This window comes from Marmota marmota, unplaced genomic scaffold (assembly GCF_001458135.2).
Source record: "Marmota marmota marmota unplaced genomic scaffold, marMar, whole genome shotgun sequence".
Taxonomy (NCBI): Eukaryota; Metazoa; Chordata; class Mammalia; order Rodentia; family Sciuridae; genus Marmota; species Marmota marmota.
In genome coordinates this window covers 20,601,227-20,607,800 of record NW_025999900.1, presented here as the reverse complement: position 1 = coordinate 20,607,800, position 6,574 = coordinate 20,601,227, and the positions used below count along the sequence as shown (strand labels likewise).

The following is a 6,574-nucleotide window of genomic DNA, read 5'->3' as shown; positions in this document are numbered from 1 at the left end:
CTTATATCAACTAAATATAGAAATCACTTAAAATTTTAATTTAGAAAACTTTGTGATACATGTGGGGGAATAAAAAAAGAATGCCTTCATGAAATCACTGAAAATTATGCCCTTCCTTTCTAAGTTGATCCTCACAGTGCTTTTTCTGAGCTGAATATCCTCTGGCATGGTTTCCTCCTCTATGGGTCAGACCATTTTATTTTAATTCTTTTTAATTAAGGAGATTAAGCTCAGAGTGAGTGAAAACTTTCCTGCTTAGATTTTAATAATCTTTTGCCATTATTCCAGTAAAAGAGATCTTATCAAAGGGAATGATCTTGTCTCAGACCATGTTTTGCTCTCACTGTTGCCCACCACGGTTGTTTATTGACTGTTGTATTGCCACCTAATTTTAGGAGAACTTTGAATTCATTTGTTTCTTAGTAGGTTGTACTATAGATACATATTACAAAATAGGCAGCATAATTTGGCTGCATACAAAGTTAAACCCTCTCTCTGGTTCCCTTGAAAGAATGTGACTTAGGAAACCTTACATGGAATGGCATTTATTGTCTCAAATGTGATAATATACCAGGAATGGGATTTTTCTTGTGCTAGGAGATCACTCCTAGATCACTTTGAGTAGCACAAACCATTTTAAATGGCATTTGAGAGGATTTAAAGTATTTCAGTACTTGAAAATAAACCTTTAAGTATTTAAAAATTCTGTCTGGAATGCTCCAATAAATCAGAACACTTATAATGATGATATTAATATTTCTCCTATAATGCTAAATGTGACTTATATGTTAGAAAATATTCAGGGGCAGCAGAACTTAGCAGTTATTACATTAAGATGATCTCTTACTGGGAAGTTTTTACAGTTTTTCTGTGTTCACTCCTTAGGTAATTTCATCATCTACTCCCACAGATATTTTCAAAGCTATTTTTTTTCCCCTAAAGTTAATTTTGACTTTCTTTTTTTTACAGACCCTTTTAATTCTGACTTTTAATATCCTGTATTCTGATAGATAATATGGTATTTAATCACATTTAATTTGTACAATACATTATGCATTAACTTTTCACACATATATTGTCTTCAAAACAACTTGGTGATTAAGTAGAACAGCCATTAATATTTCTCTGCTACAGGCAGAATTGGTAATATGCCTGGGTTGGAACCTGGTCTGCATTTCAAAAAGATAGATACCCTTAAATAAGCTGCCAATATAATTACAGTACCAGTGTTCACCTTTTAAAATCCCATCGTCAAATATTATGTAACATTCAGTTGCTTAATGTCATCAAATATCCATTCACATTTTCTCAATTTTTCTAAAAAGGTTTTATTTTGTTCACAAAACGGAGACCAGTGCAAGTACAGCTCTGAATGAAAAGGAGTAAACTTTCACCTTGAGGAGAAGAAAGACAGCCAGCATGATGTAGTATAATATATAGTATAGGTTTTCCTCTTCATCTTTTCATGTATATATTGCAGATGGACAATAATACCTTTATTTTATTTATTTATTTTTATGTGGTGCTGAGGATCGAACCCAGGGATGTGCAAGGCAAGCGCTGTGTCACTTGGTTCCATTTCTTAATGAAGAAACCAGGTCATGTGTTCTGTGGTTTCTCACAGTGCTTCTATGGCTACAACTTCATGGCATCATTTAACATTTCCTCTGCCCTTGTTTGGTTGTAAATTAGTTATTAGCTCTAGAAACCTTATTTTGTATTTTGCTTAAATCTTCATTTGATTATTAAATCTAAAGTTTTATTTATTATTTCATTTTAGGAAAACTTTCTCTGGGACCTGATTAATTGTGCCTTTTGAATCTTTAATAACACTTTTGAATTCCTTAATAGCTTCGCCTGTGGAAAACTTAAGCATGCTTAGCCTTGTTTCTAAGAAGGGCAAATTAGTAGTCAGTTGAATTAAACTTATGTTCATTTTTTTTTCATTGTTTTTCAAATTGCTAAATATTTATACTTCCTTGCATTTTGAAATAGTTTGTCCTTAGGGTGTTTGTTTTATTTAGTACTTAAATCTGGGCAAAGAAATCTTAAGGTCTCCACCTAGTTGGTATTTCAATAAAATTATAATATATTTATTGGTATATTTTCAAGGAATCTGCTATGTAAAAAGAGAATTTATTTTCCTTGTTTTTGAGAAGAGATGCCAAAATGGTCTATTGATTTTATTAATTTAGAGGATATCAGTTAGCTAATGTGTTATTTTATAAAACTGATTTTTATCAACTAGCCTGTGAAAAATGTCCTCCATTTGTTGGATGCACAGATGTAGCTAAGACAATATTTATAAAGGACAAAAATTATTTATATCCTAAGCACTTGAAAATCTCCAACAATATATTACCTCAGGTAAGTAGAGTTCTTAGTTTCTAGTAATAATACAACCATAAGGTAGTACATATTCTAATTTTATAGTTATCTTGTCCAACAGTGGGTAGGCTAGCCACATACCAAGTATGTTTTTTTTTTAATTAAAACTATGATAAAATAAAATTAGATGTAATATGTTTCTATTTCCAACATGTTTTCACATATACATATTATGTATGTTTTAGACATAAATTCATGTACCAACATGATCATTTGGGATTCAATAGAATTAGTGATACACCATGAGCAATTAATGCACTTCAAGAAATACAGCAAGAATCCTGGTATATGTGATAAAGTTTTAATACTCTGAATTTATAACTAAGTGGAAGAACATTATTATCTGTCAAATAGCACTGTATAGTTAGTTGTAGTGTTAGAGTAGCAGCACAAAGATGGTATTATGTAGGAGTGTTGCCTTTTGGGTTTAAATTCTGCTCAGTTACTAGTTTCATGATTAGACAAGATTTTTAACTTCCTTGTGCCTTAGCTTCCTCATGTATGAAATGAGGATGATATTTATTCTAGGGTTGCTGTGAGAATCACATGTGAAAATGCTTGTGACGTGCTTAAAGTCATGTTTAACACACAGTAAATATTTAATACATGTCAGTTATGTTATTTCTTAACTAATTTTTCCAATGTTTTCTTAAAGAATTCACTGAAGTGAATATTTCTTGATTAAAGCCTGTTTTTGTTTTTTTGTTTTTTTTTTAAAGACACATTTATTTAGTGTTGTGATCAGACTATTACATTTAGCAGTCCAACAGCATGGGTGCAAAAAAAAAGGAAAAAAAATTCTACATGGAAACCCCTTGTTGGAATGCTTTACCTTTTCCACAAAAATGGAAACTAAAATAATCTGTTATACAATTAGTCACAGGTACAGTCCTCAGGTTTTTTTGCCCATACATGAGTATTTTCTAAACCATGTCTTCTTTGTGGCAGCTAGGCCCTGCCACCACTGTGCTTGGCTGAGTTCACAAATCTGTTGTAACCTGTTGCTTCCTTGTCACATCTCTGGCTCTCCTCTCCTGCTAAGCTTGGTTTCCTGACAGTATTAGAACCTTCTGCCACTGCCATAGCCACTGTTGCTGCTAGAACCACCATAGCCATCTTGGTTTTGTGGTTTGGTGAAGTATTAGCGTCTACCACTTTAAGGTCCAAAGATTCTGCCTCCAAAGTTTCCACCCTTCATGGGTCCAAAATTTGATGACTGATTGTTGTAATTGCCAAAATCACCGTAGCTTTTCCCATTTCCAAAATTGCTTCCATCATTACCAAATCCATTGTAGCTATCCCAGCTGCCACCATATCCATCACTACTACAGCTGTCACTAAAGCCACCATGACCATTGAAGTTCCCTCCAAGACCAAAATTGTCATTTTCACCAAAACCACCTCCACAACCACCTCCAAAGTTTCCAGAACTACTTTGACCTCTTTGGCTGGATGAAGCACTAGCCATCTCTTGCTTTACAAGACTTTCCTCACTTCACAGTTGTGACCATTTACAGTATGGTGTTTCTGGATGACAATCTTACCTACAGAGTCATGGTCATCAAAAGTCATAAGAGCAAAGCCCCTTTTCTTTTCACTGCCTTGGTCAGTCTTGATTTCAAAAACTTCAATTTTCTTGTACAATTCAAAATAATCTTCAGTGTCTTCTTTAATGCCATCAATAGAGATCTTTTTCACAATTAAGTGGGCCCTTGGTCTTTGAGAATCTTCTCTTAAGACAGTTCTCTTTGGTTCCACAACTCTTTCATCCACCTTGTGTGGTCTTACATTCATGGCTGCATCTACTTCTTCCAGAGTGGCATAAGTGACAAACTCAAAGCCCCTGGAGCGCTTTGTGTTTTGGTCTCTCATTACCACACAGTTCGTGAGTGTTCCCCATTGCTCAAAATGCCTCTCAGACTCTCATCAGTTATTTCAAAGCTCAGCCCTCTGAAGGATAGCTTCTGCAGCTCTTTGGGCTCTTTAGTGGCCTCTTTTAGACATGAAAGCAGCAGGAAGAGAGACTTTAATGATGCTTTCTTGGCAGCGGCCACAGACAGAAAGGAGTAAGCTCTAAAGCCATTATTTTAAACATGAATTTTTATTTTATTTTCCATTTAGGTAGAAGTTTTTCTAAAATATATTAAATGCCATCTTGTTACACATATTGTGTACATAATATATTTCCATTATAGCTTCAGGGTATTTCATGCTGGGCGTGGTGGTACATGCTTGTAAATTGAAGCTACTAGAGAGAGAGGCTGAGGCAGAAGGATCTCGAATTTGAGGCCAGGCTCAGTAGCTTAGTGAGATTCTGTCTCAGAGTAAAAAAAAGAAAAAGGGCTGGGGATGTAGCCGAGAGGTAGAGTGCTCCTGGGTTCAATCCCCAGTACCACAAAAACAAAAAGCAAAACAAAACACCACATCAAGGATAGGTTTTGTATTTCAAGCTTGGTGTAGGGGTGTTGAAGTCTGTTTTAAAGCTCTTTGGCAGTGGTCTAAGATGTTATATTCTGCCTTTCAGTTGTGTATGCTTCTGTGTTTTTCAGTTACCCCTTCTCTGCCCTTCTGATGTACTGTAGACCAAGTAACCAGATGTACAGGCTTGTTAGAATTATGCCGAAAAGACAAAGTGATCTAAAAGAAAGTGGGAATGGCTCTCCTGAATGAATTACCTTGAAGCATTAGTGCAGGGACTAATCCAGTTTCATAAATCTTATACTTATTTCTGGATCCTTGGCTATACTTCAGATAGCTATGGTCATTTTATATAGTGTCCATATTAAATATGACTAACAACAGTAGTGCTTTAAAATATGATGGAGTCAACATCAGTGACATTTTCAGCTTTATTGAGGTGTGATTGATAAAAATTGTATATATTTAAGTGCAAAATATTTTTATACATGAATTCATTGTGCAGTGAATACAGTAATCAAATTGATATATATGTCACTACCCATAGTTACCATATTTTGTCTGTGGTGAGAACTTGAGATCTACCCTCAGCAGATTTCATTTATACATTATTATCACTGTAATCACCATACTGTATATTAGAACCCAGAACTTAACTGCAAGTTTGTACCTTTGATCAGTTTCTCACTTTTTAATTATCAGAATGACATTAAAAAAAATCTGAGTAGTTTGAGCACCTTGGGTTACTGTGACAATCGCATCCAAGTGTGGGCTGGAGGCAATGGTTCTTTGCCTTGGTCACATTTATATTCAGCCAGGATTCAGTGTTCTTTTTCTCTGGTCACTTTTATAGTTTGAATGTTTGTGTCTTCTCCAAAATTCACAGATTAAAAACTTAAACTCTAATATAATGGTGTTGGTAGATGGGGCTTCAAAAGTAAGTGTTTAGGTCTTGGGGGCCCAGTCTTCAGGAAGGAGTTAATGGCCTTATAAGAACGCCCTGGGGGTACTGGCAGAGTATTTGCCTAGCATGTGTGAGGCGCTGGGTTTGATCCCCAGCTCCTCAAAAATAAAGAATAAATTAATTAAAAAGGCCTTATGGGAGTGGGCTCACTCTTTTACTTTTCTGTTTCTTCTGTTGTTCCTCTCTGAAGGGTGCAGCATTTAAGGAGCCATCTGGAATTGAAGGCTGGGCTCTCACTAGACACTAAACGTACCAGCACTAACTGAGGAATCAATTTCTGTTCTTCATAAATTACTCAGTCTCAAGTATTGTATTATAGCAGCACAAAACGGACTAAGACAGTCGCTCTGTAGACTCAGCCAGGATTATGAACCACGTCAATCCACAAACATGCATTTATTGATAACTTGGATTATATTGGCATTTTAAATTACAAATTATTTTTAAAATGTAGAAAAGAACAAATAATGAGTATCCTTTTTGCTTTACTCAAAGCAAAATTTAACATTTTGCCATATTTCATAAAAAAGTTAAATAAACCCTCATACCAATCCTTGCCCTTAAGTTCCATAGTTGAGAGCACTGTTGTGAAGAGGATTGTGAATATTTGTTATTTTTCAGTTAAATGTGTTCATGTACAATCTGTATGTTTATTGTTCCTGCCTTTAAAAAATATGCATAAGTAATATCATTGAATAGGTCTTTTTAAAAGATGGTTTTTAACACTTTGAGCTTCATTTATGTTAGTAAATAGGTGTGATTAGTTCATTTTGACTACTACATAGTATTTCACATATTAATATG

General features: G+C 34.7%; 1 pseudogene; it reads right to left on the bottom strand.

The window, feature by feature from the left end:
* Positions 1-3,300: 3,300 nt before the first annotated feature.
* LOC107143698 lies at positions 3,301-5,073 on the bottom strand (annotated as a pseudogene).
* Between the last annotated feature and the right edge of the window lie 1,501 nt (positions 5,074-6,574).